Genomic DNA, 9,950 nt, shown 5'->3' on the forward strand with positions numbered 1-9,950 from the left:
AACAGTGTCAGCTTGGCAGGGAGTTTCTGACAGTATCAAAAGAGGATTTAGCTCTGAACCCTTGCCATGAAAGTGTCTCTATCTGCACACAGAAGAGAGCATTGTGTCCTGCGAAGACGGTAATTGACTGAATGAGGCCTGGCACCTGGGCCTGCCATGGAGCCCTGATAAGGACATAAAGCCAGGCTTAAAGGGCCTGCTTGCCAGAGGCAGAGACGCTCACACGTCCCTGGAAGGAGGGAAGCCCAGCCATCCCTGCCATCCCAGAGGAGAGCTGAGTGCAGGGGATCAGCCCCTGCAGCCCTGCAGAAAGAGGGTCCTGGGTGGATGCAGGCTGGGAGCATACCTCACTTCAGCATGGTGAACTGGCACTCTTTGTGGGAGATAAGCAGGGGGGAGGTGGGCGGGGCTGGCCCCAGCTGGCTGATGTGCCTATTTGCCTTCTTTCTTTCTTTCTTTCTTTCTTTCTTTCTTTCTTTCTTTCTTTCTTTCTTTCTTTCTTCTTTCTTTCTTTCTTTCTTTCTTTCTTTCTTTCTTTCTTTCTTTCTTTCTTTCTTTCTTTCTTTCTTTCTTTCTCTCTCTCTCTCTCTCTCTTTCTTTCTTTCTTTCCTTCCTTCCTTTCTTTTCTCTTTCTTTCTTTCTTTTCTTCTCTTTCTTTCTTTCTCTCTCTTTCTTTCTTTTTTCTTTTTCTTTCTTTCACTTTTTTTTTTTTTTTTTTTTGCAGGGTCTCACTGTCACCCAGGCTGGAATGCAGTGGTGCAATCACAGCTCTCTGAAGCCTCAAACTTCCAGGCTCAAGCAATCTTCCCACCTCAGCCTCCCAAGTAGCAGGGACTACAGGTGCACGCCACCATGCTTGGCTAATTTTTCTATTATTTGTAGAGGCAGGGTCTCATTATGTTGCCCAGGCCAGTCTTGAATTCCTGGGCCCCAGTGATCTGCCCACCTCAGCCTCTCAAAGTGCTGGGATTACAGGGATGAGCTACCGTGCCTGGCGTTAAGCCCCCTATTTTTTGATAAACACACCCTATTCTTATTTGGCTGGCCCCCATCTAGCAAGATCCAGCCTCCATTGTCTGGACTTGTTTGTCTTTAATCTTCTTGTCTTGAGCTACACAGCCACTGTAGAAATGAATCAGGATCCTTGTGAGTCTGTGTAGTTAATTTCCCTAGTGATTTCAAGATGCTCTGTGCTCTGGGAGGCCCTTGCTCAGGCCTGACAACCTTGAACAGGATTGCCTATCTTTCTGAGAACTCTGGGTTGATCACACTGCTTCTTCCCACCTTCAAGAGAAACAAATACTTTCTGGTTCTTCCTTTGTAAACTGATGGCAATTTCACCCATAAGTGACCACAGGGTCATTGCCCACACACCCATCCATCCATCCATCAATGAATCTATCCATTCACCCATTCATTCATCAATATATTTATCCATTCATCTATCCATCCATTCATTCATCCATTTATCCATTCACCCATTCATTCACCAGTCTATCCAGCCAGCCAGCCAGCCAACTTTGGAGAGCTTATTATACTTCACATAGAGGTGGACAGTATCTTTAATAGACTTTTAATGGTGAGAGCTGTTGAAGCCTGAATTCCTAACTGTGTGACCTTGGCTAAGTCACTGCCTTAGAGTTTGCCATAATTAGAGCCTGCAATAGTCAGAGGCAGGCTAACTTTTAAAAGATAGCTCCTAATATCAGTGGCTTAACATAATATACATTTATTTCTAATTCATGATCCAAAGCAGATGTTTTTGATTAATGCACATCATTACTCCATGCAGTGACTCAGAGATCTAAATTCCTTGATGCTGAAACTCAGCCCTTCTCTAGTCAAAGGAGTCTTTTTCATTCTGCTGGTGCATTGAGTAAAAGTGAGGATAAGCTATGGGAGGCCTAGACATGGTGCACATTCACTTCTGCTCACCTTCCATTGGCCAGAACTCAGTCAGGCCACATATGACTGTAAGGGTGGCTGTGTACCCAGGAAGAGGAGGAGAGTGTGGACATTGGTGGGTAACAGCTGTCTCTGCCACTGGGCTTCCAGGTGGCTTTTAATCACAAAGAAACAGTAAAATGTTAGAGACCAAGAGAAAGACGTTAAAAGGCTTTCAGATATGCTTTATTCCCTAAGCAGAAAGTTAGATGTTATCTACATTACCTCTGACTGCTGCCAATACAGGGAGATTCCTCAACTGTCCAAAAAGCTTGAGGAATCGCAGCTGGTGGAGTCAGGAGTGGATAGCAGAGGAGTTTTTCTGGAACCTGAACCCAGAATACAATATGACCAGAATACTGCTCCAAAATGGAGATAGGGAGGTCGTGTTCTGACCTCTTTAAATTTTTGACATTGGGAAGAAATGAAAGGCCCACAATACAACCTGATCACAATCTTCTGTTATCTTGTGCAGAATTCTGATGGACAAGATTATACCTACTCTTTTCTAGAAACACATAAAAGTGTATATTTCAAAATCACTACCACCACCACCATCATCATCATCACATTTACTGAGTGTTTACTATGTGCCAGGAACTGTTCTAAGAGTTTTATATAATTGTCTCATTTAGGCTGGGCACAGTGGCTCATGCCTGTAATCCCAGCACTTAGGGAGGCTGAGGCGGGTGGATCACTTGAGGTCAGGAGTTCGAGACCAGCCTGGCCAACATGATGAAACTTCGTCTCTACTAAAAACACAAAAATTAGCTGGCATAGTAGTACACATTCGTAATCCCAGCTACCCAGGAGGCTGAAGCAGGAGAATTGCTTGAATCCGGGAAGCAGAAGTTGCAGTGAGCTAAGATCACACCACTGCACTCCAGCCTGGGTGACAGAGGGAGACTCCATCTCAAAAAAAAAAAAATCTCATTTACTCCTTGCAACAACTTTACCAGGCAAGTATAATTATTATTCCATTTAAGGAAATTTGCAACAGGAAGACTCTGCCCTAGGTCCTGCAGCTCCTAAGTGGGAAGACAAGCAAGAAGGATCTTGGTGATCTTACTTGAGCCCAATAGTGTCATGAGTGCCATGGGTACCTCGGGCCCAGTGCTGGAGGTTCCCCTTAGGGTCTTTTTTATGGCCTTTTAAACTGTGTGTCACTCATGTAACAAATCTGCACAAGTACCTCTGAATCTAAAATAAAACCTAAAATTGTTAAGAAAGTAAAATAATAAAAGTATTCAGTTAGAAAAGACAAATTACTTACAAAGAATAACAGGTGGGTTGACAATAGCAATAGCAATAAGCGTTGCATATTGTAGCAATAAGAATAGTAATCAGAATCCAGAAAATAGTGGAATAATATCCTCAAATTTCTGGGAGAAAATAACTGCTCATCTAAACATATAACCAGCTAAATCGTCTTTTAAGAATGAGAATGAAGCAAAGACATTTTTAGGAAAACAAAGAAAATTTTCACCTTTCTCTCAACTAAAAACTTCTAAAGGTTATATTTCAAAAAGTGAGACTATGAGATATGCAGGGAGGGGTGGTTTCAGAAATATTTGAGTTTTTAAATTTGTCCATCTTTTCCAACATATTTATGCATATATGAATTAATACAGTATTTGCCTTTCTTGTTTCACAATTAGCAGCGTACTATATATATTCACCGTCGCCTTGTTTGGTTGCTGTTGCTTATTAACATTACAGCCTGGCAATATTTTCATAGCAGTATAAAAATTGAATTCACAAAAGAAGAAGAAAAAAAAGGCCAGGTATGATGTCACATGCTGTAATCCCAGCATTTTGGGAGGCCAAGGCAGGAGGATTGCTTGAGCTCAGGAAATTGAGACCAGCCTGGGCAACATGGTGAAACCCTGTCTCCACACACATATACTAAATTAGCCCAGCATGGTGGCATGCACCTGTAGTCCCAGCTACTTGGGAGGTTGAGGTGAAAGGATTGCTTGAGACCAGGAGGACAAGGCTGCTGAGAGCTGTGATTCTGCCACTGCACTCCAGCCTGGATGACACAGTGAGATACTGTCTCACAAAAAAAAAAAAAAAAAAAAAGAAAAGAAAAGAAAAAAGAGAAAACTCTGTATGCCAGTTAGTTTTCTCATCCATAAAATGGGGAAATGGGGATGCCGGTCACTGTCCTGTCTTTTGGGGTAGCTCTGTTGAAGGGATCATATGAAAATGGGTTCAGAAGCATTTGTCCCAGTAGATGATGTCCCAAATGTGTAGAATCATTGCTTTGGATTTACTATCATTTGTTTGCAGGACTTCTTCTGCCCCTGGTCTCAAAATTGCTAAAAGGCATCAAGTGAATTATTCAGCAAAGAGCTTATGACAGAACATGGTGTTCAAATGAAGTCCTTGCCCTTGGAATATTAACCTCGGGAGGCTGGGGTGAGCTAGGAAGTTCAGAGCCTTCCCCTCAGTCTTTGGCAGCCTGCTCAGCTATGTGTGTTTTTCCAGCTCGAGGAGAGATGAACCTCATCTCCACACTCCAGATGTTTCCAGCCCTGCAGAGCCGTCATCACCTAAGCCAGCTGTCGGGCCCTGACTCTCCAGGCTACATTCTCCCGTGGGTTCTCTTTAACCCATTTGGTTTCACTGCAGGGGAATGCCGAAGAGACACAAGTGTTTTTGTTTTCTGTCTTAAAAAATACAGAAACTGTAATCTGTTTTACATCTGGGTCTGACTGCAGACAAGCAAGAGTGGGCGGAATGGAGTGATGGGCAATCCAGCTGCAAGAAGAGGTGCATACCCCTCTGTAGACAGCACATCTGTGCAGGTGTCTAACAGCCGCCTCATGGAAGGAGTCATGGAAGACGTTAGGCCCCTCCAGTTGGGGTAAGGGGATGGACTGCTTTTCTTTTTCAGTGATACTGGAACCTTTTCTCTTGGAGCATATCTGGTTCTGTCTAGGTTCTCTGGAAACAGTTAGAAGAAATAGCCGGATGTTTGAGGGAAAATGTCTAATGTGCTTAACATCTTTATAAAGCCGGTTCACATTTAGAGAAATGATTTATCCGAATTGATTCTCCAAAACCAGCTCTATTCTCTCTGTGCAAAGGGGCTTTCTTGAAACTTCCAAATGTTTATAGGATGGATGAAACAAACTTGAGGTCCTAAAGTGCAGCTGCTATTTAAATGTAAGCGTCTAGGGCCCAGGCAGCTGATTATTGCTGGGTGTTGAGTGCCACATTGCAAAGTGAGCAGCCGGCCTGACTTAAATAACTCTAACTAGGCCCAAACAGTCCTGAAGAGGTTTCTAGAATTAGGTCACAGCCTGGCAAAAGCAGAGAAAGTCTGGAAAAATCCCAGGAGGATTTAAATAGTTTTTTTCCTTTTGTTTCAATCTATCAGATCAAGCAACTGATGCAAGCTTTGGACCAAATGAAACATTTCAAGAACTCACAGTAACATTTCTAAAATCACAATCAGCTGGAGGAATTCGGATTTGCAACTGGCCCAGAAGAACATTTTTGAGGATCTTTTGAAAGTATCACCAAGAGCAAGACTGGTGAAGTGAATTACTGCCATTGTTCCCCAAGGAAAGAAGGATTCATTTCATTCCTAACTGCAAGGCATTCAGCAGGTTAACTGGCAAGTGGAAAAGAGCCTAACCAAATTATCCCTTGGGACCATCAAAACATTTAATAAACCAAGACACAAATGCCTCCCAAAAATTCCATCTGCAAGAAACATTTTCTGCATTAAGAAGCACAAAGGAGATAAGTGTTCTATTCATCCACGCAGGCAACGCTGTCACCCAGGAAGAGTCGCTCAGGGGGCCTTACTCCACAGCTGACCTCTGATGTGTAGGCAGGCCTGGAACAGAATCAATTGCAAAAAAAGAAAAAACTAAAAAAAACCAGCATCGTTTGTGGGATTCTCCCTCAATGTCTGTTCCGTGAAAGATGCATTTTGTCCTCTGGAGCCTGGTGTTGGAAATAAACTTGGCTGCACAGGTAAACTCTTAAGAGGCTGGCTAATGCCAGGCGATTCTCTCAGCTTGTGAAATCTCAGCCTTTTACTTGGTCATATTTTCAAAAGAGAAGACAGCTAATGGGAGTAAGTTCCTTACATTAAAAACATACTTCCAGTTAACAGCACCAAACCACTTAAGTTGGAAGCAGACCAATTATTAATTAGATGAATGGCCTTTTATAAATCCCTCTGCAGGCTCAGGACAACTGATGGGTTTATGGTCCATGCATTAGAGAACATGGTTCCTCCGTGGTTATAATTATCTACAGTTGCTGGCAATTGGGGTTATTGCACCAAAATCAGATGCCCCATGAACATGCTGTCCTGAGCTACCATGGGGTGATGGGGAGAAAGCTGAAATAGCAGAGGATGGTTTATTCTATTGTCCTTCTTAAGCTGTTTGATCTTGGGACAATCCCTAGAGGTTTTTTTCTTGGTTTCCTCATCTGAATGTGCATGTAATTGATATCTCTAGTTTTTCTCTGCCCAGCATCCATTCCCCCTTTCTTTTGATAGCAATCTCTTGGTTTCCATGGAGAAACCATCCCTTCTCCACTCCCAGTGTGTTTGGTTTGGGGGAACTGGCTGCACTCTTAGCTCTAGGGATGGGCATGTGGCCCAAGCCTGACCAATCAGAACACTGCATCCTTCTAATCCCAGCGATTGGTTCAGATCTAATCAGAAACAAAGAAAGTCAATTTCCTGGCACCATGTAAACAACCATTGTTCATGGAGAGCAGATCTGACATGTTTTGACTCCGGCGCTCAGCTTCGTTCAAGTCTGTGAATGTTTGTAAGTTGAAAGTTTGGGGAGTTCATATGTTTTCTGTAATTCTTTTAAAAATATTTGGAAGACTGTAAAAGAAATCCCTTGCTTTTATAATGCAAACTACAGAAAGTAGAGCCACACAAGATCTTGGCTGGTGGGGCTGAGAAACACTGATTTAATGGAGAATCCCCTGGACATGGAGACATTAGTCAAGAGTGTAACTACTGCTGGAAAGTATAGTTCACCATGCCCAGTGGCTTTAGTTGCACACAAAGTTTAGTTTCCCTTCATGTCACTGTCCTGCTGACAGTGGGTAGAAGGGACTCTGCTCCCCCAGACATTCAGTGTCAGGTTCCTTCCATCTGGTGGCTCCAGCGTCCCCTGCACCTGCTGAGCTCCCACTGGATCTTTGCATTCTGACAGCAGGTGGCAGGAAGAGAATGCTGGGGTATTGTGCTGAGGTTTGATGGGAAGACTGGCAGTGATGCATTTATTCTGCCTACATGCCATTGGTCAGAACGCAGTCACATGGCCCCCTAACTGCAAGGGATGCTGGGAAATATAGTCTAGCTGGGTGCCCAGGAGGAAAAGGGGAAAACATAGGTGGACAGCAACCAGATCGCCTCTGCCCTGCCATGGTAACACAATTACAACTTGAGCATGCTTTATTTTTGTGAATATGGATATCACAGGTGTGCTTTCTTTTGGGGATAGATGATATAGAAGAAAATAACAAAAACTCAAATCTGGCTGGGCCTGATGGCTCATGCCTGCAATCCCTGCACTTTTGGAGGTCAAGGCGGGAGGATCACTTGAGCCCAGGAGTTTGAGACCAGCCTGGGAAACATGGCAAAACCCTATCTCTACAAAAAGTACAAAAATTAGCCACTCAAGAGGGTCCACTTGTAGCCCCAGCTACTCGGGAGACTGAGGTGGGAGTTTAGGGTTGCAGTGAGCCATGATTACACCACTGCACTCCAGCCTGGGTGACAGTGAGATCCTTTCTCAAAATAAATAAATAAATAAAACTCAAAGCCAGCCATTTCTGGTGTATTCTGCCTCCATAGGATGGAAATTATTTAGACATAACAAGCTTCTTGGTTAACATTTAATGTCACCTTCGTCTTAAGTGATTTATTTGATGTTAGGAAACAGAGTTGAAGGGTCCAGTGTTGCTTTAGTCAGAACTGGGTTTTCCTATAACCAGGCATAAATCTAGTATCCTATCTGGTTATTTGTTTGTGACTGTCTCAAAATCTGGTCCCCAAGAAAGCTGAAATTTTATATATATCAAATCATCTTAAGGCTCCACACTCATCCTATGGGTGACATTATACGTGTTCATGAGAAAATCATTTCAAGGGCTACAAATGAGTCCTTTAGTAATACCCAGGAGTCATAATGTCTGTGACATAATGAACCTTCCTAAATTACAACCTACAATAATTAGATCACTTATTGCTGCATTCCAGGCCCTGAAACAATTTGCTTAAAGTGATAGTTACCTCTAATGAAAAGATACATAACGGAAAATGTCAGCAACCTTTTAAATCCTCCACGACTTATCATGAGAACTGTCTTGTGCAAAGTGCCCATGGAGAAACATCTGTGTCACCATCTCCTCCTAAATTAGGTGAGCATTTTATGACTGCTTGGAAATGGAGAGAATTCCCTAGGGTGGTAAGAAGATTAGGTAAGGGTTAGCTGCCTCTTTCAGCCTTTTTCCTACCCTGTCGCACCTCTGCCTCTCTCTCCCTTCCCCAGCATTCACTGTGGCTGAAATGCCTCCAGAATCTTAACTAAAAAGATCTATGGTTGGGCTGGGTGCTGTGGCTCATGCCTGCAGTCCCAGCACTTTGAGAGGCCAAGGCAGGAGGATTGCTTGAGCCCAGGAGATTGAGGCTGCAGTGAGCTATGATCATGCCACTGCACTGCAGCCTGGGTGACAGAGCAAGACCCTTATCTCTTAAAAAAGAAAAGAAAAGAAAAGAAAAGTAGATGGGATGGTTATCAGCTTCTCGTGAGGTGGGCTTTCCTTGAACTCCTGGAGTCCCTGGCCACGTGGCAGACGGGAGGTTCCTAGTCTCCCTCCAAGCCCTTTCCAAGTGGGCACACTTCATAGCCGCTTCTCTGATGAGGGTGAAGGGGGTGCTCCATTCTGGGGGCTGATGGAGAACGTTGTCTGGAGAGGGCTGGCTATGTCTAGCAGTCATGCCCTCAGCAAGAGACAGGATCATTCGAGGAGGACTTCAAAAGGCACTGTTTACGGAGATGTGGGCAGGAGGCAGGGAAACCAATGACAGTGGAACCGTTGCTCCCCTCTAGACCTAAAGCGACAAGGGGAGGGAGCAGTTATCAGAATCCAGAAGAGACAGGCGGATAGAGGGGGCCACCTAGAGCCATCTGCTAAAGCCACAGCCTGTCCTAGGTGCCCCAGAGGGAGAGAGCCCGGGAATAGACACCATCTGGCTTTCCTCCTTTTTCTCTGCCTCCCTCTACTCTCTTATCAGGGCTCCCTGCTGGCTCTTCTGTAAGCTGTGTGGGGAGATGAGATGGGAGGAGGCATGGGAACTCTGATTCTTTCCAGGGATCAGCCTCCTGGGCCAAGGAGCAGGGGGAGGAGAGGGGAGAGCAGATCTGGGGCAGGGGACACACAGATGTCCTCCAGGTCAGGTTCTGCCTAGAGTCCTTCTGTTTGGGAAACCATCTTCTCTGCCTGCTACAACTGTGACTCCTCCTCCATGCCCTTGGTCCCTGGGCTGTCACGCTCCTCTGGGTGGATGGGAACCAGCCTCTGGGGCCTCCAGCAAGGCCAGCAGCTCACTGACTTGAGGTCCCTGACCCGGGACTATGTTCCCACCCTCAGCTTTGGCTCTTTCTGGAGATCAACGGGGCTGCATGGCAAGGGCATCTGATGACAATTTATGGTGCTCCTCTACCCAGAAGGCAGACAGATTTTGTTTGTTTGTTTTTGTTTTGAGACAGAGTCTTGCTCTGTCGCCCAGGCTGGAGTGCAGTGGCATGATCTCCACTCACTGCAACCTCCATCTCCTGGGTTCACATGATTCTCCTGCGTCAGTCTCCTCAGTAGCTGGGATTGCAGGCATGCACCACCACAACTGGCAAATTTTTGTATTTTTAGTAGAGACAGAGTTTCACCATGTTGTTCAGGCTGGTCTCCAACTCCCGACCTCAGGTGATCCACCCTCCTCAGCCTTCTGAAGTGTT

This window comes from Pongo abelii, chromosome 18 (assembly GCF_028885655.2).
Source record: "Pongo abelii isolate AG06213 chromosome 18, NHGRI_mPonAbe1-v2.0_pri, whole genome shotgun sequence".
In the NCBI taxonomy this organism is placed as follows: domain Eukaryota; kingdom Metazoa; phylum Chordata; class Mammalia; order Primates; family Hominidae; genus Pongo; species Pongo abelii.